The following is a 23,305-nucleotide window of genomic DNA, read 5'->3' on the forward strand; positions in this document are numbered from 1 at the left end:
TGAGATTATGCAACTCCCGTTTACCGGAGGAACACTTTGTGTGCTACCAAACGTCACAATGTAACTGGGTGATTATAAAGGAGCTCTACAGGTGTCTCCAAAGGTACATGTTGAGTTGGCGATTTCAAAATTAGGTTTTGTCACTCCGATTGTCGGAGAGGTATCTCTGGGCCCTCTCGGTAATGCACATCACTATAAGCCTTGCAAGCAATGTGGCCAATGAGTTGGTTAAGGAATGATGCATTACGTAACGAGTAAAGAGACTTGCCGGTAACGAGATTGAACTAGGTATTAGATACCGACGATCGAATCTCGGGCAAGTAACATACCGATGACAAAGGGAACAACGTATGTTGTTATACGGTTTGACCGATAAAGATCTTCGTAGAATATGTAGGAGCCAATGTGAGCATCTAGGTTCCGCTATTGGTTATTGACCGGAAACAGTTCTAGGTCATGTCTACATAGTTCTCGAACCCGTAGGGTCCGCACGCTTAACGTTACGATGACAGTTTTATTATGAGTTTATAAGTTTTGATGTACCGAAGGTTTTTCGGAGTCCCGGATGTGATCACGGACATGATGAGGAGTCTCGAAATGGTCGAGACATAAAAATTGATATATTGGACGACTATATTCAGACACCGGAAGTGTTCCAGGTGATTTCGGAGAAAACCGGAGTGCCGGAGGGTTACCGAAACCCCCCCGGGAACTAATGGGCCTTGTTGGGCCCTAGTGGAGAGAGAGAGAGAGGGGCCGGCCAGGGCAAGAGGCGCTCCCCCTCCCCTTGAGTCCGAATAGGACAAGGAAGGGGGGGTGGCGCGCCCCTTGCCTTTCCCCTCTCCCACTCCTTCCTTCCCACTCCTTCTTGGACTAGGAAAGGGAGGGGCAAACCTACTTGGAGTAGGTTTCCCCCTCCTAGGGCATCCCACCCCCTTGGACGGCCCCGTCCTCCTCCCCCCCTTTATATACGGAGGAGGGGGCACCTCTATACACACAAGTTGATCTTCGTGATCGTTCCTTACCTGTGTGCGGTGCCCCCCTCCACCATATTCCACCTCGGTCATATCGTAGCGATGCTTAGGCGAAGCCCTGCGTCGGTAGAACACCATCATTGTCACCACGCCGTCGTGCTGACGGAACTCATCCCCGGCACACTACTGGATCGGAGTCCGGGGATCGTCATCGAGCTGAACGTGTGCTGAACTCGGAGGTGCCGTACGTTCGGTACTTGGATCGGTCGGATCGTGAAGACGTACGACTACATCAACCGCGTTGTCATAACGCTTCCGCTTTCGGTCTACAAGGGTACGTGGACAACACTCTCCCCTCTCGTTGCTATGCATGACCATGATCTTGCGTGTGCGTAGGATTTTTTTTTGAAATTACTACGTTCCCCAACACCGACTGCTTGTCGTTCTCGATTCTATACTCATACATGATCCAATTTATCTTCTCCCCCCCTAGGGGCCATGCCCTTGCAGAAGACCAGTGTCTTCTTCATGCCGATGAGACCTTTGGTTGGGGTAGAATGATCTCGTTTCCCTTTCTGATAGCCTTCCAATAGCCAGGGTTCATGGCACAGTTGGTCTGTATCCCGGCGGGGGTACTTGAGGTCCTTCTAGGAGAAGAAGTATCGCTCCTTCTCCCCATGTTTACCTCATTTGGGAGATTCGATAGCTCGTATTTTTCATATCCACCTACCTTACCATCATCGTGTCGAAGGCTTTCTTCAGCACCTTGGGGACCAGGTAGAAGATGATGATCTCCATGTCTGTTGGGTGAAACCTGAAACCCGGCGGCAAATTCAGCTGTTGTTTCTGAACTAGAAGGTGGCTTGCCATGGCGGAGGCTCTTTGGGAATATGTGCTGGCGTCGAACAAATGTTGGGGGCAACAATAGATGTGTGTCTATCTATGGAAGGAGTTCAATGATATATAGAGATTAGCACAATGCACGTACATTGTTGTTGAGCCATAGAAACATGATGAGATACTGCTTCCTTAAGAGATAATCGAAAGATGATGATGTCGTACAACTGTTGGATGGTTTATATAATTAAAAAGAGAGCATAAATATAACAAAAGCCATGTTGTACTCATTGATGATTTTTAAGCGACCATTGTAGGTCATTCGCGAGATGTGCAGTGAGATAACATTTTAAATATTAAAGCATAGGTGAATGGTTCTGAGTAATTCGAATGCACAAGATCGTGGATCTCGTAGGAGGACAACATGTATGACCACATTGAAATTGCAATGTGTTCACTCTCTCCCCTGCAAAAAATTGTGTTCACTCTATTTTGTGATGCTATAGAACTCGAAGAATTGGTTGGGCAGAAAAATTAATATAAATGCCATGATTTTGAACTGGAGTCATACGCATTTATAATCTATGTTTTTATTAGTATTATTCTCATATTACGGCAGTAGTGTATTTGTTTATTTGAGATATGTCTCACAAAAGTAACATTCGTTTATTCTATCTTTTGGAAAGTTGCTAGTCTTACATGTGGATAGAAGTGCATTTTTTTTATTTGCATGGCCCCGCGTGTGAACTCACGACCAACTCCAACTTGTATAAGTTGGAAATATATGAGAGGGAGATGCTTAAATAGAACTAAATGCCTATACTGGCAAGATATTTTCCAGAGAAGCTATGCTATGACGTTTTCCGGGCTTTGTTTAGTTTTTTTTATTGGCAGTGGCCAGATGTATGCGAGCTAGCTAGATAGATAAAGATACCTCCCTATCCTTTACAACTGTATGTTGCTTCTCTTGCTGTGGGGGCCATGCCCGGTTGGTGAAAAGTGCTAGGTTTCTCGAATCTGTCCAAGCCACGTCAGCCAGATTGAACTCTGTTGGTTTCTTCTCATTCTCATTAATGTATGCATATGTACTCCTCATGATATGCCCTGCTTCACGGTTGATGCCTAGCTTTGTACTGCAAAGCAACCATGTGTTGTTTACTATGTATCCTATGTATGCATTCCACCCTATGATTTCATATCTATATACAAGACTTGGAGGTGAAATCTATGACTTTATATGTTCCATCCTATGCATTCATATACTATATATATCCTCTGTAGGATTACATGAAAACTGTGTGCCTTCTCTAGACAATGTGTGACAAGGAGAGGAGATTCGATGGATGATTTAATATGTTGGGTACAAGGTCGTGCGTACGAATGTCAGTAGTAGTCGCATCGATCTCTCTCATCTACCCCCTATGAAAACAACACCCTTGGACCGGTTACCACCAAGCAAAAGGGGCAGGCGCGAACCGCTGCTGAATTCCCGCATGCATAAGAGGGACCGTTACAATTCACGCTCTGCGTGCATGCACACACACACACACACACACACACGCACGCACACACATGCTTGTATGTACACAAACACACGCTCAAGTCATTTTCCGAGAGATATACATCAGCTTCTTGGTTTACCCACTTTTTGGATCGTCATGTGCTGGTGTAGGTAAGTATGTGCGCCATGGTCTCCTTTTTCCTTTCCGGTAGCCTTCCAATAGCCAGCGTTCATGGCCCAGTAGGTTCGTATCCCGGTGGGGGTACTTGCGGTCCTTTCAGGAGAAGAAGTATCGCTCTTTCTCTACATGTTTACCTCATTTGGGAGATTCCATAGCTCGTATTTTTTCATATCAACCTCCCTTACCATCATCGTGTTGAAGGCTTTCTTCAACACCTTGGGGACCAGGTAGTAAATGATGATCTCCATGTCCGTCGGGTGAAACCTGAAACTCGGCGGCAAATTCAGCTGTTGATTCTACTGCTGAACTTGAAGGTGGCTTGCCATGGCGGTGGCTCTTCGGGAAATGTGTGTTGGCGTGGAACCAATGTTGGGGGAAATTATAGATATGTGTCTATCTATGAAAGGAATTCAATGATATATAGAGATATAGGAGGGAGATGCTTAAATAGGACGGAATGCATGTACTGTCAAGATTCTTTCCGGAGAAGCTTTGACGTTGGGCTTTGTTTAATTTGTTTTTATTTGCAGTGAATGGATGTATGCGAGCTAGCTAGATAGATAGACATACCGCCCTATCCTTTACAACTATATGCTGCTTCTCTTGCTGTGGGGGCCATGTCCATGTGGTGAAAAATGTCACGTGTTTAAAAATATGAAAGTGCCATTTTTAGAGTGTTTATACAATTTAGGAAGGGTTCGCGTCATTTAAAAAATGTTTCAGACATTCAAAAAATGTATGTTATATTTAAAAAAAATTGTTCACTAGCTAGTCCAAAAATATTTTGTGACATTTTAAAAAAATTGGATGCAATGTAAAACAAAATGTTTGTCTAATGTAAAAATATGTAGACAGAATTTGGGAGCACCACACTAGCCATCATGGATGATCCAGCTCCGATGGTAAGTATCTGGTACACAGAAGTTGTAGGTAGCAGCAGCGGTGGAGCCAGTGACAGCAACACGTCATAGTCCATGAGAGGAGCCAATGTACTGGATTCGAGGAAGCCCCAATGTTGCGCTGCCCCAATAGACATAAGACTGGGCGGGGCATATGATGGCATCACCATCTTGTCTTGTGCTCTTATGGAAAATTCTGCAGACCACAAAGTCCTCGTACCAACATACATAAACTAAATTAGTTAGAATCAATAATTGTCACTAGCTCGATATGTCTGTACTAGAGAACCTCAGTCATGAGTACTACTAGCCAAGGACTAAAAATACCTTGGAAGACACATTAATGGTGGCGGCTTCGACAATGTCAGTGGGCAAGTCGGGTGTTGACTGCTTGCCGATCTTGATTCTATACTCGTACATGACCCAGTTTATCTTCTCCCCCCCCCAAGGGGCCCTACCCTTGTAGAAGACCAGTGTCTTCTTCATGCCGATGAGACCTTTAGTCAGGGTAGGATGATCTCCTTTTTCCTTTTCGGTAGCCTTCCAATAGCCAGTGTTCATGGCCCGGTTGGTCTGTATCCCTGTGGGGGTACTTGAGGTCCTCCTAGGAGAAGAAGTATCGCTCCTTCTCCCCATGTTTACCTTATTTGGGAGATTCCATGGCTCGTATTTCTTCATATCCACCTCCCTTACCATCATCGTGCTGAAGGCTTTCTTTAACACCTTGGGGACCAGGTAGAAGATGATGATCTCCATGTCCATCGGGTGAAACCTGAAACCCGGCGGCAAATTCAGTTGTTGTTTCTGCTGCTGAATTTGAAGGTGGCTTGCCATGGAGGAGGCTCTTCGGGAAACGTGTGTTGGCGTGGAACAAATGTTGGGGGCAATGATAGATATGTGTCTATGTATGGAAGGAATTCGATGATATATAGAGATATAGGAGGGAGATGCTGAAATAGGACCGAATGCATGTACTGTGAAGATTATTTCCAGAGAAGATTTGACATTGTCCGGGCTTTGTTTAATTTGTTTTTATTTGCAGTGGATAGATGTATGCGAGCTGGCTAGATAGATAGACATCCCGCCCTATCCTTTACAACTATATGCTTCTTCTCTTGCTGTGGGGGCCATGTCCAGGTGGTGAAAAATGTCACGTGTTTAAAAAATGAAAATGCCATTTTTAGAGTGTTTATACAATTTTGGAAAGGTTCGCGTCATTTAAAAAATGTTTTGGACATTCAAAAAATGTAGGTTAGATTTTAAAAAATCACTAGCGAGTCCAAAAATATTTTGTGACATTTAAAAAAAATCTGATGCAATGTAAAACAAAATGTTTGTCTAATGTAAAAATATGTAGACAGAAGTTGGGAGCACCACACTAGCCATCATGGATGATCCGGCTCCGATGGTAAGCATCTGGTACACAGAAGTTGCAGGTAGCAGGGGCGGTGGCGCCAGTGACAACAACACATCGTAGTCCATGAGAGGAGCCAATGTACTGGATTCGAGGAAGCCCCGATGCTACGCTGCCCCAATAGACAGATGACTGGGAGGGGCATATGATGACATCACCATCTTCTTCAGTCCTGTGCTCTTATGGAAACTTCTGCAGACCACATAGTCCTCGTACCGACATACATAAACTAAATTAGTTAGAATAAATAATTTTCACTAGCTAGATATGTCTGTACTAGAGAATTCGCAAGTTATGAATACTACTAGTCAAGGACTAAAAATACATTGGAAGACACATTAATGGTGGCGGCTTCGACGATGTCGGTGGGCAAGTCGGGTGCCGACTGCTTGCCAATCTTGATTCTATACTCGTACATGACCTAGTTTATCTTCTCCCCCCCCCCCCCAGGGGCTTGCCCTTGTAGAAGACCAGTGTATTCTTCATGCCGATGAGACCTTTGGTGGGGGTAGAATGATCTCCTTTTTCCTTTCCGGTAGCCTTCCAATAGCCAGCGTTCATGGCCCAGTTAGTTCATATCGCGGTGGGGGTACTTGTGGTCCTTCTAGGAGAAGAAGTATCGCTCTTTCTCACCATGTTTACCTCATTTGGGAGATTCCATAGCTCGTATTTTTTCATATACAACTCCCTTACCATCATCATGTTGAAGGCTTTCTTCAACACCTTGGGGACCAGGTAGAAGATGATGATCTCCTTGTCCTTCGGGTGAAACCTGAAACCCGGCGGCAAATTCAGCTGTTGTTTCTACTGCTAAACTTGAAGGTGGCTTGCCATGGCGGAGGCTCTTCGGGAAATGTGTGTTGGCATGGAACCAACGTTGGGGGAAATGATAGATATGTGTATATCTGTGGAAGGAATTCAATGATATATAGAGATATAGGAGGGAGATGCTTAAATAGGACCGAATGCATGTACTATCAAGATTCTTTCCGGAGAAGCTTTGATGTTGGGCTTTGTTTAATTTGTTTTTATTTGCAGTGGATGGATCTATGCGAGCTAGCTAGATAGATAGACATCCCGCCCTAGCCTTTACAACTATATGAGCTTCTCTTGGTGTGGGGGCCATCTCCAGGTGGTGAAAAACGTCACGTGTTTAAAAATATGAAAGTGCCATTTTTTAGAGTGTTTATACAATTTAGGAAAGGTTCATGTCATTTAAAAAATATTTCAAACAATCAAAAAATGTATGTTACATTTAAAAAAATGTTCACTAGCTAGTCCAAAAATATTTTGTGACATTTTTAAAAAATTGGATGCAATGTAAAACAAAATGTTTGTCTAATGTGTACACAGAAGTTGGGAGCACCACACTGCCCATAATGGATGATCTGGCCCCGATGGCAAGCATCTGGTACATAGAAGTTGCAGGTAGCAGCGGCGGTGGCGCCAGTGACAACAACACTTCGTAGTCCATGAGAGGAGCCAATGTACTGTATTCGAGGAAGCCCCGATGCTGCGCTCTCCCAAAGGACATTAGACTGGGTGGGGCATATGATGGCATCACCATTTTCTTCAATCATATGCTCTTATGGAAAATTTTGTAGACCACAAAGTCGTCCTACCAACATACAGAAACTAAATTAGTTAAAATTAATAATTGTCACTAGCTCGATTGTTGGGGAACGTTGCATGGAAAATGAAACATTTCTACGAACCTGCAAGATCAATCCATGGAGACGCATAGCTACAAGAGGGGGAGAGCATCTACATACCCTTTTAGATCACTAAGAGGAAGCATTTATCATGCGGTTGACGTAGTCGTACTCTTCATGATCCGATCATGATGTGTCATGGATTTGTCACGGCATATGTCCTTAGTGTCAGGACTTAGTCGCGAGGCCAATGCATCTATGTGGTAGCTTGAGAGGGGTTGAGCGGAATCGAGAGACGCAACACACAAGACGAGGATTTAGACAGCTTCGGGCCTCGGGAAACATCATCCGGTAAAAACCCTACATGCTGTTTGAGGCTAGGTCTCATTATCATCATGAGGGAGTCGCCGTAAACCGGCTCTCCTCTAGTTGTGTCTAGACCTAGAGATTATTGATTGTTGTCTCTCTCTCTTTGGGGAGCCCTGCCCCTCCTTATATATGTTGAAGGGGCGGTTTACATGTGGAGTCCTATTAGGATTAGGAATAGTCTATCTCTAATACAAACCGGATACAAGTCCTGGTCTTAACTCCTTGTAAGGTAAATATTCCTCATGCCTTTCCTCCTAAACCGGCCCACCATAACGTGAACCGGCCTTCTAGGCCTTGGGCCTTGTCATCTGTCTGTCCCGCACGTCGGATCACCAGTGAGTCATAATGACCAGGTGGGTTGCTTGTAAACCGCCAGGTCAGGACGGGTCGCCAGTAACTCGCCAAGTGTCAGCGGGGTCTTCAGATAAACCGCCAAGTCTGGCCGGGTTAACCTCCGGCCGGTTTACGCCGCGGAGTATATCCCCGACATTAGCCCCCAGTTTAATTTGGATTTATCCATGTTAAATTGATCCTGTAAAACAAACACAAGAACAAATTTGACAGACTATGCTCCGGGTTAAGAATTCTTGTAAACCGGCATCTGATCATTCTGAAGTCCTTATCATTTCCTTCTTCTAGAAAATCCGGGTCAATAAACCAGCTTCATACTCAAATTGCTAACGTTGGTTTCTCATAGAAAAATATTGTGAAGAATAATCCACTTGAGTCGGCTTCCAAAGCGTCGGTTTAAGAAATTTTGGTCTTGAAATACTCATCTGAAATTCGGCCGGTTTGAAGATGTAGAACTTGCCGGTTTATCATACCAAAACTGCCGAGTTATAAAAACTGATAATTTCGGGTCATGATTGTTGCCAACGCCGGTTCAGGATTGTTGCCAATGCCGGTTCATGATTATTGATGACGCCGGCTTGCAGACATAGGGTCGTAATGATTGGTGACGCCGGGTCAATCCGGTTTGCTCAAAACAGAGAATTTGTAAATAGTTCTTCGATAATAATATAATACCTGTAGCCCCCAAGTCTTGAGCAGAACAAAGTGATGGCTTAAGACTTGCTTCAATATAAATACTGCCACTTAAGAAGAAATCCATGTTGTTCATCCCAGTCACTTAGTAAAAACTGAATACTCTATATTATATAGTCCCCAAGTGTCGGGTTGTCCTGCTTGCAGCAACCTGGGACTTGTAATTGCCTTATACTCATAAAACTTCAACCAGTGTAGCCCCCAAGGGCCGGGTCATTTATGCAATAATGAGCAGGGACTTTGTAAATATAATCATGTAGATTTGAGCAATGATGTAAGATAATATTGAGCTGGGACTTGATGTATACTTCAATGAAAATAACATCATATGATGTAACCCCCATCATGGGCTTGAATCCACGTCCATAAGGTTAAGAGCCTTGTGCTTTACCAACTGAGGAGTGGACCCTTCAATATAATGGATTTAACTTGTGTACCTTGAGTTGTTGATAGGAGCAATTGGTAGCCCCCAAGGGCCGGCTCATTATAATGTGATGAGTCGGGTCTTCAATAATATGAACAAAAAATGACTTTGCATTAGCCCCCAAGTGTCATGGTGCATGCTTGCAGCGACATAAGACTTGCATATTTGATGTAATCTCAACTTAAATAATGTAGCCCACAAGTGCCGGGTTGTAAGCCTGCAGCAACTCGGGACTATTCCTTCAATTGTAGAATAAATTATATCCATTGATAATATAATATCCATTGCGCTAAAGCGACTTGGAAAACCGCAATCATAATATTAATAACCATAATAAAAATCCAGCCATGTTGGCTATTCAAGCTAATATAATCCGGTATGAAAAATTCATCCAATATCATAATGAAAATTCAGCCAAGTTTTGCTATTTGAATAATATAACCCAATCATTTATAAGCGCATTATTCCAATGGCGCAATCCAAATATATACTGGCGACGTATAGTCCAAAGCCAGGCCGGTTTAATAAACACCGGATAATTTCCCATCATATACTGGTGACTTATCGTCTTAAAGCCAGGCCGGTTTAATAAACACCAGATAATTTATAATCATGCTTTATTCAACCTGTTTCTGCATACAACAAGTTTAAAGTGTCCTGGCGGTTTACCGCCGGACGGGTCATAATGCCCAATATATAACCCGGGTTTATAACCAAGGCTGCACTTAAGAATAATTAAATATGAAATATATCATACCTGTGACACTGAATCACATCGTTGGTTTACCAACTTTTTATAGTAGAGGTAATAACCCAAATTTTGAGTACTGATAACTCCTTCCATATTGTGCCGTTTTATGATAAACCGTACCGGGTTGTGATAAACACCGGATTAACCATATATAATGCTGGCGACTTATAGTCAAACCAGACCGGGTTAATAATCGCCGGATCATAATTAGTAATGTACTGACAACTTGTACTTGAAAGTCAAGCCGGGTTAATGAACACCGGTTTACTTCATAATAAGATGGTAACATAAAATCAAACCGGGCAGATAGTCTCCGGATTAAGATTTGATCGTGTTCCGCCAATTTGTAATTGACAGTCGAACCGGATTAATAATGTCGGTTTAAAAAAACGCAACAAAAATAATAGTCATTTAAGAAAAAGACTGAAGCAAAAGGTAATGATAAAACCGTTTGCAAGAAAAATGCTTTATTGAGCTGATCAGATGGTGTTACCATGGCCCGACAGGACCAAGCCCCCAATAGGTGTGGCGATGGTTTAAGTCAGCCAAGTCCCCAAATGAAACCGTGGCATTTATGCCGATCAAAAGGCATGGCAATGGTTCGGGTTCGACCAATCCCCCAAGTGATTCTGTGGCCTTAGGCCGATCAAGAGGCGTGACTGGTTCAGACTTGACCATGTCCCCAAGTGATCTGGTGGCTTTCGCCTATCAAAAGGTGTTGCATTGGTTCGGACGCGACCAAGCCCCCAAGTGATATTGTGGCATTGCGCCGATCAAGAGGTGTGACTATGGTTCAGACATGACCAAGCCCCCAAGTGATCAATAACATGATAAGCCAACAAGGCATGATACCCATGTTTGAACCGCGCATCATGGCAGCAGGTCCTCTTTGGCACCCTTTAACTTTTTGCAAGAGATAAATCGTTCTTGAGCCGGACGTTAAACCGGATATTGAGAGCTTCAAAGCTTTGTGGGAGACATCTTTCCCTTGAACCGGATTTTAAACCGAAATCTTCATTTTCAGCCGAAAATTTTCTGACGGCCTTTAAACTCGAACTTGCAAGAAGTTAATTCTTTTTTGAACCGGAAATTCTTAAACCGGATTTGAGAGCTTCAGTGAGACTGGCTTCCCTTGAGCCGGATTTTAAACCGGAATCTTTTCTGATGACCCGGAACTTCTTCATTGAGCCGGGATTTTGTAATTGTCATATACTTTCTAAGCCAGAAATTTTCTGACGACCTTCCAATAACAGTAGCCTCCGGGACCTGGTTATCTTTCCCTCCATTGTCCTGGGGTTTTAAAATTTGCTGAAACTGGCAAGACTTGTTGCGTCATATCATCGTAGCCCCCGAGTCTCAAGGTGACTCGAAGAGTTGGCTTGAGATTCTCCATATTTGACCGTCATATAAACCGGCATAACTTGTATATCATTGGTGTTGATAGCATGATGTGAATCCACAGAAGGTTGAGGTGACTGCGGCGGGTTATAAATGATCCCGTATGAGCCGTGTCAGCAACTCGGCCAATGGTTCCTTCCAATTGGCTGTTTTGAAGTTAACCAAACTGGAGTGGCAGCGACTTGTACACATGTCCATTGAGCCCTTCAGCGCAGACGGCGGTTGATGATAATTTGCCTCCAATTTGTTGGAAGAAAACCGACTACCCAAGCAGTGACTTGCTCATACTCAATAAACAGCTCCTGTAGACAGGCGCGGCCCGGCGTGTTGATGTAGACCAGGTCGCAAGAGATGGAAGGTAAAAACGACCGCAGCATCAGAGGTGCCACAGACAGATGAGTCGGCCATGGCATTGTAAGCCAGTGTGGACGGGAGAGTCGGCCGCGGCATTGCAAATCAGTGCGGACTGACAATTCGGGCGCGGCAGCGGTAGCCGGTGCAGGTGCAAGAGTTCGCCACGACATTTAAACCGGTGCGAGCCTCCTATTCATGGTACGACGCCACCTTTGTAGTGGACTTTGTCCTGCATAAAATATATTGAAAGACAGAATAACTGTTCTCAAGCAAATTAACATGCGTTAATAAGATATACAGGAAAAACATCACCTGATATTTTTCCCGAATGAACAGTGCGCTGCCGTTGAGTGAGGCAGCTAGGCACATTTGTACTGTTTCTCCCATTAATACTAGCCTAGCTAGTGTTGCATAAAGTCTGGATGCCGTTGGGGGAGTTGGCGGCGGTGAGCACGCGGGCGCAGTCGGGGGTCTCCTCTATGGGCTCCGTCCGGAACACCCGCATGGCGGCTAGCCTCATCCCCATCGCCGTCTCCTTGCCGACTACGCGCGCCAGGAGGGAGAACTTGTAGGCGTCGGCGTCGAGCGGGCTGTGCAGGAACATGTCGACCGCGCGGCCGTCGAGCGCCGGGGAGCCCAGCACGTGCCACGCGATGGACGGGCCCGTCAGCTCGAACCGCCGCGCCCCGCCCACCAGGCACACCGCAATGCGCCCTCGGCCAAGCGCTGGGGAGCGACGGTGATGGGACGCCGTCGGGGGCGTGCGCGGCGGGAAGCGCAGGGCGGGCAGGCGGAGCGCGGAGGGGAAGGAGAGCGCGGCGGCGAGGAAGAGCAGCAGCGGGGCCAGGACGAGGACGAGGCGCCGGCGCTGGGCCGCGCGCGGCGAGGGCGGGTGGTGGTACTCCGACATGCCTGCCGGCTTCATGGCTGGCTGGGAGAAGCTCGAGCGGGTACCGTGCCGGTGGAGCTAGAAGATCATGGCGAGGCGCGGTGGGAGGGAGGGTGGTGGTGGTGGGTGCCGCGGGGCAAAGGCGTGCGTGCTGCTGGTGCGTTGGTGGAGGGGACAGAAAGCTCGGCATCTTGACGCCTTAACTCGGAGAGGCTCCAAGGCAGGGGCAGTAGGCCGGTTCAGGAGTGGTGATTCGGGACTGGGTCGCGGGGCGGCTTGAGTATGCCCATGGCGGTTCACAAGCGGCAGCTGCGGCAGAGACGGCGGTGAATCGGCAGCTCAACGCGGCCGTGTCGGCGGTTTGAAGGCGATCAGGGCCAGCCTGCAACAGCTTGAAGAAAAAGCAGTGACTCGACGGAGGAGGTGAGGGAAGACGAGTGCCAGGACGAGGACCGGCGAGGCGGCGGCAGTGGCGGGTCAAGGCGGAGGCTAGGCTGGACTGTGGCCGATGCGCAGAACAAGGTGTGCGGAGGCGGTTTATGACGCCAGCGGACGTGACCCGGCAAGAACTGCCGGTTCGGAAGCGGAGTCACGTGGTGGGAGGGCGGCTCGAGACGAGGCCGGGCGTGGCTCGGTGTTGACCCGTCGTAGAGGAGGCGACTCGACAGCGGTTTGAACGCCGCGGGCGACTTTGTTAATGGAGCAGGACCATCCACGACTCGGAACCAGACCCGCGGTCATCTTCTCGCCGAAGGAGCCGGCGGCGGCGATTCGGACGACGACGGTTCTGCCGCGGGTGACTCGCCGAAACGAAGGAAACCGGCGGCGGAGGTTTAAGCAGGCAATACCTCTCCACTGTAGTTAAAACAGGCGGCGGTTTAAGCCCGATGGCGATGATGACTTGGCAACACGGTAATGAAGCGACGACGACTCATGGTCGGCTCTCAGGGCGACGGCTTGGCAGTTTAAGGCAAAAGCGATCAGGTACCGGGACCAGACAACAGGAGCACGATGGGTCAAGCGGAGGCGGTATTTGCTGGACTGTGGCCATGGATTTAGCAACCATCATAGCACTTGTTTTGTAATAGATTGCATCGTCCTTGAATATCAGCCGGTTTACTCGGCGGCAGAGAATATATTGAGGATTCCCTGATTTCTCAAGACACAACTTTTGCTTTAAAACGAAGTAGTGCACGAACTCCACCTTAGATGATAGTTGGTTGGACGTTGGAGCTCGCATATACCAGTCCCAACGTGTAATCCATTGTCTTATCCAGCTTTTGGTGTAGTTGCGCTTTCCTTTCAGTACTGTAATCCCTCGCACATGATGTTTGAAAGATCAATTGAAGAAGTTGAAGGTGAGGCCAAGGTGACCCGGCAATTTTGCAGTTGAAACCATGGCAGATAGCTGGTCATCTCTATCGTGATGTCAGTAGGTAGAAGCAACAGCAAACCGGACACCAGCCCAAGGCCCAGGCGGGTCAACGGCGTACTACGAGCCTACATAGATATCCAATCCGGGTCGTAGACTGGTAGCTGTAGCTGTAGCGTGTAGTAGCAATTTGTGGCAAAAAAAAAAACTTGGACCATCCATCATGGCAGCGGTATAAAATCGGCGGTTTGTGCCAGCACGTCCGATGCTATTTTAATCTCTTTTGATCTCGGCAGAACCTGTGGCCAGCAGGTTGGACGGACTTTGTAATATCTCGGGAGCAGTAGCTGTTCCGGTTCATTGAAAATTAGGTGGCCTTCTTAAGACTTAAGCCAGTGGCAGGGGAACTCGGCGAATCCAACCGCAACCCGAAGCGGTTTGTCCTCATACCGTGCAGCAGATCAACTTGTCAACCTCGGATTCAACATAGGATTCGTTTCGGCGGTCTGCCTCATGACGTCTAGCGGTGCAGACAATGGAACCCTAACCTCTTGATTTCAGACTCCTCATGCTATAAACTCCAAAGTTGATCATGTTTTTGACCGTCGAACCATCTTTTCCTCATCTGACCAATCACGAGCTTCTTGATCCCTGAAAAAATTCCTTCAAGAACTCAACACCACCGTACGCAGGCCCCACGGTGGGCGCCAACTGTCGTGGATTTGTCACGGCAGATGTCCTTAGTGTCAGGACTTAGTCGCGAGGCCAACGCATCTATGTGGTAGCTTGAGAGAGGTTGAGCGGAATCGAGAGACGCAACACACAAGACGAGGATTTAGACAGCTTCGGGCCCCGGGAAACATCATCCGGTAAACCCTACATGTTGTTTGAGGCTAGGTCTCATTATCATCATGAGGGAGTCGCCGTAAACCGGCTCTCCTCTAGTTGTGTCTAGACCTAGAGATTATTGATTGTTGTCTCTCTCTCTTTGGGGAGCCCTGCCCCTCCTTATATATGTTGAAGGGGCGGTTTACATGTAGAGTCCTATTAGGATTAGGACTAGTCTATCTCTAATACAAACCGGATACAAGTCCTGGTCTTAACTCCTTGTAAGGTAAATATTCCTCATGCCTTTCCTCCTAAACCGGCCCACCATAACGTGAACCGGCCTTCTGGGCCTTGGGCCTTGTCATCTGTCTGTCCCGCATGTCGGATCACCAGTGAGTCATAATGACCAGGTGGGTTGCTTGTAAACCGCCAGGTCAGGACGGGTCGCCAGTAACTCGCCAAGTGTCAGGGGGGTCTTCAGATAAACCGCCAAGTCCGGCCGGGTTAACCTCCGGCCAGTTTACGCCACGGAGTATACCCCCGACATGATCCAACCAATCTAGTGCCGAACGGATGGCACCTTCGAGTTTAGCATACGTGTGGCTCGATGATATCTCCTCCTTCTTGATCCGGCAAGTGGGAGAGGAGAAGTAGATGGGATCACAATGAACATGATGGCTTGGTGGTAATGGTGGTGGTGGAGCACCGGCAGCGCTTCGCTAAGCGTCGCTGGGATGAGGCGGTGGAACTACGGAGTAACAGGAGAGAGATGGGCGCCAAGGGCTTGGTGTGTCCTCTTGGGGCGCCCTCACCCCTCTATATATATGTGGAGGGGCATGGAAACCAGCCCTCCAAGCCCTAGTGCACAGCTAAGGGGGAGAGGACTTGGACTCCAAGTCCAATCCTATTCCTAGTAGGACTCCTTTCTTTTTTGCCTTCCCTAGCCACACGGGCTTTTGAGGACTTGCTGCGCCTAGACCAATAAGACCAGGGTGCCTCCCTGCAGCCCGTGCTAGCCCTTGAGTCATGGTGGACCCACTTGTGGACTTCCGGACCCCTCCGAAAGCTTCTCGGTACAATACCAAAAAAACTTCACCTTTTTTCGGAACCCAAAATATGACTTCCCATATATTAATCTTTACTTCTCGACCATTTCAAGACTCCTCGTGACGTCCGTGATCTCATCCGGGACTCCCAACAACATTTGGTTACCACTCATCGAATATCCCAATACTACTCTAGCGTCAACGAACGCTAAGCGTGCGAACTTATGGGTTTTGGAATTATGTAGTCATGACCAAGACACCTCTCCGGTCAATAACCAATAGTGGGACCTGGATGCCCATATTAATTCCTACATATTCCACAAAGATCTTTTATCAGTTGAACCTTTATGAAAACATATGCAATTCCCTTTGTCTGTCGGTATGTTACTTGCCCGAGATTCGATCATCGGTATCTCTATACCTAGTTCAATATCGTTACCGGCAAGTCCTTTACTCGTTCCATAATACATCATCTTGCAACTAACTCCTTAGTCACTTTGCTTGCAAGCTTCTTGTGATGTGTATTACCGAGAGGAGCCAGAGATACCTCTTCGATACACGGAGTGACAAATCCCATTCTCGATTCACACCAACTCAACAGACACCTTCGGAGATACCTGTAAAGCATCTTTATGATCACCCAGTTATGTTGTGACGTTTGATAGCACACAAGGTATTCCTCTGGTATCCGGGATTTGCATGATGTCATGGTCGGAGAAACATGTGTTTGACATTAAGAAAGCAGTAGCAGCTAACTGAACGATCATATGCTATGCTAACGGTTGGGTCTTGTCCATCACATCATTCTCCTAATGATGTGATCCCATTATCAAATTACAATTCATGTCTATGGTTACGAAACCTTAAACATCTTTGTTCAACGAGCTAGTCCAGTAGAGGCTCACTAGGGAGACGATATTTGTTTATGTGTCCACACATGTATTTAAGTTTCCGGTCAATACAATTATAGCATGAATAATAAACCTTTATCATATTAAGGAAATGTAATAATAACCATTTTATTAGTGCCTCTAGGGCATATTTCCATCAGTCTCTCACTTGCACTAGATTCAGTAATCTAGTTCACATTGCCATGTGATTAACACCCAAAAAGTTCATTTGAGTCAATAATCTAGTTCACATCGCCATGTGATTAATACCGAAGGAGTTCTAAGGTGTGATCATGTTTTGCTTGTGAGAGAGGTTTTTAGTCAACGGGTCTGCAACAGTCAGATATGTGTGTACTTTGAAAATATATATGTCTACAATGTTGTGCATAGAGCTACTCTAGCTAATTTCTCCCACGTTCAATATGTATCCAGATTGAGACTCGGAGTCATCTGAATCAGTGTCAAAGCTTGCATTGATATAACCCTTTACAGAGAACTCTTTATCACCTCCATAACCAAGAAATATTTCCTTAGTCCTCTTTCGGTACCTAAGGATAATTTTGACCGTTGTCCAGTGATCCACTCCTGGATCACTATTGTAACCCCCCCCCCCCCTTGCCAGACTCATGGAAAGGCACATAGCAGGTCTGGTACACAGCATGGCATACTTTATAGAACATATGGCTAAGGCATAGGGAATGACTTTCATTCTCTCTCTATCTTCTGCCGTGGTCGGGCTTTGAGTCTTACTCAAGTTCACACCTTGAATATAGGCAAGAACCCTTTCTTTGACTGATCCATTTTGAACTCCTTCAAAACTTTGTCAAGGTATGTGCTTTGTGAAAGTCCTATTAAGTGTCTTGATCTATCTCTATAGATTTTGATGCCCAATATGTAAGTAGCTTCACTGAGGTCTTTCATTGAAAAAATCTTATTCAACTATCCTTTTATGTTATCTAGAAATTCTATATCATTTCTGATCAGCAATATGCCATCCACATATAATATCAGAAATGCTATAGAGCTCCCACTCACTTTCTTGTAAATACAGGCTTCACCATAAGTCTGTATAAAACCATATGCTTTGATCACATCATCAAAGCATATATTCCAAATCAGAGATGCTTGCACCAGTCCATAGATGGATCGTTGGAGCTTGCACACTTTGTTAGCACCTTTAGGATCGTCAAAAACTTCCAATTGCATCATATACAACTCTTCCTCAAGAAACCCATTAAGGAATGCATGTTTTTGACATCCATTTGCTAGATTTCTTAATCATAAAATGCGGCAATTGCTAACATGATTCGAACGGACTTAAGCATCACTGCGGGGGAGAAAGTCTCGTCGTAGTGAACCCCTTGAACTTGTCGAAAACCTTTTGCAATAAGTCGAGCTTTGTAGACAGTGATATTACCGTCAGCGTCCATCTTCCTCTTAAAGATCCATTTATTCTTTATGGCTTGCGGATCATCGGGCAAATCCACCAAAGTCCACTTTGTTCTCATACATGGCTCCTATCGCAGATTTCATGGCCTCAAGCCATTTTTTGGAATCTGGGCTCATCATAGTTTCTTCATAGTTCATAGGTTCGCTATTGACCAACAACATGACTTCCAGGACATGATTGTCGCACCACTCTGGTGCGGAACGTGTTCCGTTCGACCTACGAGGTTCAGTATTAACTTGGTCTGAAGTTTCTTGATCATCACCATTTGCTTCCTCTCTGGTTGGTGTAGGCATCAAAGGAATGACTTTCTCTAATGCACTACTTTTCAATTCGAGAGAAGATACAACTACCTCATCAAGTTCTGCTTTCCTCCCACTCACTTCTTTCAAGAGAAACTCCTCTAGAAAGGACCCATTCTTAGCAACAAAGATTTTGCCTTTGGATCTGTGGTAGAAGGTATACCCAATAGTTTCTTTCGGGTATCATATTAAGACGCACTTCTCCGCTCTGGGTTCGAGCTTATTAGGCTGAAGCCTTTTGACATAAGCGTCGCATCCCCAAACTTTTAAGAAACAATGGCTTAGGTTTCTTGCCAAACCACAGTTCATACGGTGTCATCTCAACGGATTTAGACGGTGACCTACTTAATGTGAATGCGGTGAATGCGGCTGTCTCTAATGCATAACCCCAAAACGATAGTGGAAAATCAGTAAGAGACGGCATAGAGCGCACCATACAATAATAGGGAAAAGCCTAGCACTAGCGTTGGATTTTAGCCTAGAAGTAGCATGGGGTACCACACTACTGCTACGGCGCTACAGCTAAAGGTTAGCAGTAGCGTTGGTTTACCCATGCTACTTCTATAGATACTTAGTAATAGTGCTTCTTGCAGAAAGCGCTACTGGTAATTACTAGTAGCGCGCCTCTCTGCCCACGCTACTACTATTATTCCGTATTCTATTTCTTTTCTATTTTATGTCATATTCATACACCATTATACAAGTTTTCATATAGTAGCAAGATTGTTTTTACATCATAATGAGTTATTAAATCACTTGGTGAAAGAACCGTCGATTAGTTTCAAGTGGATGGATCCTAAGTGACCAAGTCATGGATTATCGTGATAATCCATGACTTGTTCACTTAGGATCCATCCACTTGAAACTAATTCGCGGTTCTTTCACGCAATGATATAATAACTCATCAACATCATTATCATCATATCATTAACAACTTATCATCATAATACATCATTGTCATATAACAACTCCTCATGATCATCATTTTCGTCCATGAGACATCATATAACAACTTGGTCACTAGTCATAATCACAACTGGTCCTCATCATCATCAATTCTAACACATTGTAGCACATAATAACACATTGTGGACCTACTACCCTCTCTAAGGTAAAATGTTATAAAACAAGATAGGCCCTGACTCTCCATTATGGAGAGTGGAGACTATCCTGTCTCCAATTCTTGCACTTCACACAATGTTGGTTCCAAGTAGCTCCCTATGATTGTCCATTCATATGTCTCCATCGTATATACCAAACACTTTTGCCCTTGTTTTGGACTCTAACTTGCATGATTTGAATGGAACTAACCCGGACTGACGCTGTTTTCAGCAGAATTGTCATGGAGTTATTTTTGTGCAGAAATAAAAGTTCTCGGAAACTTCACGGAGAATATTTTTGAATTAATAAAAAATACTGGTGAAAGAATCAAGACTAGGGGCCCACACCGTGTCCATGAGAGTAGGGGGCGCGCCCCCTGCCTCGTGGGCCCCCTGGTGCTCCACCGACCTCAATTCCAACTCTATATATTCACGTTCGGGGAGAAAAAAAATCAGGGAGAAGGATTCATCGTGTTTTATGATACGGAGCCCCGCCAAGCCCTAATCTCTCTCGGGAGGGCTGATCTGGAGTCCATTCGGGGCTTTGGAATGGGGAATCCGTCACCGTCGTCATCATCAACCTTCCTCCATCACCAATTTCATGATGCTCACCGCCGTGCGTGAGTAATTCCATTGTAGGCTTGCTGGACGGTGATGGGTTGGATGAGATTTACCATGTAATCGAGTTAGTTTTGTTAGGGTTTGATCCCTAGTATCCATTATGTTCTAAGATTGATGTTGCTATGACTTTGCTATGCTTAATGCTTGTCACTAGGGCCCGAGTGCCATGATTTCAGATCTGAACCTATTGTATTTTCATGAGTATATGTGAGTTCTTGATCCTATCTTGCAAGTCAATAGTCACCTACTATGTGTTACGATCCGGTAACCCGAAGTGACAATAATCGGGACCACTCTCGGTGATGACCGTAGTTTGAAGAGTTCATGTATTCACTAAGTGTTAATGCTTTGGTCCGGTACTCTATTAAAAGGAGGCCTTAATATCCCTTAGTTTCCAATAGGACCCCGCTGCCACAGGAGGGTAGGACAAAAGATGTCATGCAAGTTCTTTTCCATAAGCACGTATGACTATATTCGGAATACATGCCTACATTACATTGATGAACTGGAGCTAGTTCTGTGTCACCCTATGTTATAACTATTGCATGAGGAATCGCATCCGACATAATTATCCATCACTGATCCAATGCCTACGAGCTTTTCACATATTGCTCTTTGCTTAGTTACTTTACCGTTGCCACTATTACAATTACTACAAAACTGCTACTATTACTTTCGCCACCGTTACCGTTACTTCCATACTACTTTGCTACTAAATACTTTGCTGCAGATATTAAGTTATCCAGGTGCGGTTGAATTGACAACTCAACTGCTAATACTTGAGAATATTCTTTGGCTCCCCTTGTGTCAAATCAATAAATTTGGGTTGAATACTCTACCCTCAAAAACTGTTGCGATCCCCTATAATTGTGGGTTATCATCCATACATTTTTTCCATGCTTTGATTGTCATGTCTTCATCGGTTTTAGAAATCTGGTATGAACAGCAGTGAAGCCTAGGATGACATGGCCGTAAGCTAATAACATCAAGGCAACCTTTCGGAAACATCAGATGAGGCACACAATCCTTCGTTATTTTCTGTTGAAAAACATAGTAATAACGTCATAGTGAGCAATGTAGTTTAGCTTTAGAAGAATTTATGTGAAAGATGCATGGATGTCGTCATAGTAAGAAATCTTACCATGCCATATCCATAGATGTTACTATAGTTCAACACGTGCACTAGTGGCACATATTGACCATAATGTGCACGAGTTTGATAATTGATATTGTAATTCTCAACATCAATAATAAATGAGATAAGATGATCTTTCTCCTGCTAAGTTAATTCTGCGTCATCGGTGTAGTAGGTTCTGTCTACCATCTTCCATACATTTTTTGAAGAATGAAAATAGGTTATCAATGGAAATAAGCTGTCAATTATTTTGAAATATAAAATATCAATTACTCCCTCTTTCCGGAAATACTTGTCGGAGAAATGCATAAAAATGGATGTATCTAAAACTCAAATACGTCTAGATACATCCATTCCTCCGACAAGTATTTCCGGACGAAGGGAGTACTTAATAAATATGTTTGAGAAACTCACATAGTGGTAGAATTGGAAGTGTATCAACAAGGACCCAAATGTCCATATTCTCTTCGTCGATGTCAGGATCACCAAGATCCAATATGCCAAGCATACCCTCATGAAAATCATACGTCTTGCAAAGTGCTTCCCAATTCAGGGAACCAAACTGGGATACGCTCTCAGAGTTGTATAGATTGACAGCAAAGTCATAACCATGATGGGTCCTTAGGTGAACTATCTTGGTCTCCATATTTTCATGATCTTCAAAATCTATCTTCTCCAAGACATAGCGTCTTGCATGGCATGGGATAAGCTAGTCGAACTGTAGAAGACGGAAATTACATGTTGAAGAACAAGAAGTTGTGCTTAATTATGAAAAAACACTTGTCGTCGTTGCGTACCATTTCAACATCGAAGGTCTCCTGGAGCTTAATACTGAGGTGCCGACCTTCTACCAGGTGAGGCATGTCGCACAGATCCCGGTCATCGCTGCACCAGACGCACTCCGGGAGCCTATCGTTGTCGGGGGACATTTTTATGTTCATAATTCAAATATGAAACTTCTAAAATTAAATATATGTACTACAAAAACTAAATTAGATCATTATTATTCATCACGGGTTGACTATCGGTCTGTCGAGTAACTCTCAGCTCACGTGGTGTATATATTCGACCGTCGGTGATGGTAGCTCCTCCCTTCATTCCCGAGTGCATTACACCAAATTGTCTAGCACACGGCGACAAAGGAGAATCTACCCCCGCTACAACAGTCGGGATTCTTCTTCTCTCATATATGGTGGAGTCCTGACAAACTTAGAGTCAACCTAAAATGTCGTTTAATTATCTTTCTAGAAAATTCGGGCCACTCGATATTTCCTACAAATTCTAGCACAAGTAACGCCAAAATTCACGGAAAAATCCGGCATGACATTTGCTAAAAAAAGGACGTATCGAGGGCCTGAAATTTGCCGGAGCGGAAATTAATCAACACTCCGGCAAAACATAGGCCACTTGGAGGTGTTCCCTGCAAACATGGCCACTTGGGCAAGCACGTATCCTATTTGACCAACACTAGATATACATGTTTATATCTACATCATATGAACATTCAAACTTGATGGTCATTGCATTTCAATGGTTGAAAATATGAACAAAGACATTTCAAAATATCTTATATATAATCCTAACATAACTAAATTTGTCAATATAGGTCTCTCTCTCTAAACTAGTTCAACTAAACACTTACTAAATAAACTAGCTCTATTAATTACTTACTAAATAAACTAGTTCTATTAACCACTTACTAAATAAACTAGTTCTATTAAGCACTTACTATAAATAAACTAGTTCTATTAACCACTTACTAAATAAACTATTTCTATTAAACACTTACTAAAAACAGGAAAAAAAACTACATTATACATGAACAACTCAGTGACGAGAGATGGAGGGAGGATGGGTGGGAGGAGGGAGGAGGGGTG

The 23,305-nt window shown here is 44.8% G+C and overlaps 4 pseudogenes; all 4 read right to left on the bottom strand.

Moving 5' to 3' along the window:
• LOC119293113 overlaps positions 1-3,819 on the bottom strand; it is a 32,076-nt pseudogene extending 28,257 nt beyond the window's left edge.
• Positions 3,820-4,325: 506 nt separating this feature from the next.
• Positions 4,326-5,226, bottom strand: LOC119293114 (annotated as a pseudogene).
• A 504-nt stretch (positions 5,227-5,730) lies between these two features.
• On the bottom strand, positions 5,731-6,643 carry LOC119293115 (annotated as a pseudogene).
• A 433-nt stretch (positions 6,644-7,076) lies between these two features.
• The window catches only part of LOC119293116, a 47,785-nt pseudogene continuing 31,556 nt past the window's right edge, over positions 7,077-23,305 (bottom strand).

The sequence above is a fragment of the Triticum dicoccoides genome, chromosome 4B (assembly GCF_002162155.2).
Source record: "Triticum dicoccoides isolate Atlit2015 ecotype Zavitan chromosome 4B, WEW_v2.0, whole genome shotgun sequence".
NCBI classification, from domain to species: domain Eukaryota; kingdom Viridiplantae; phylum Streptophyta; class Magnoliopsida; order Poales; family Poaceae; genus Triticum; species Triticum dicoccoides.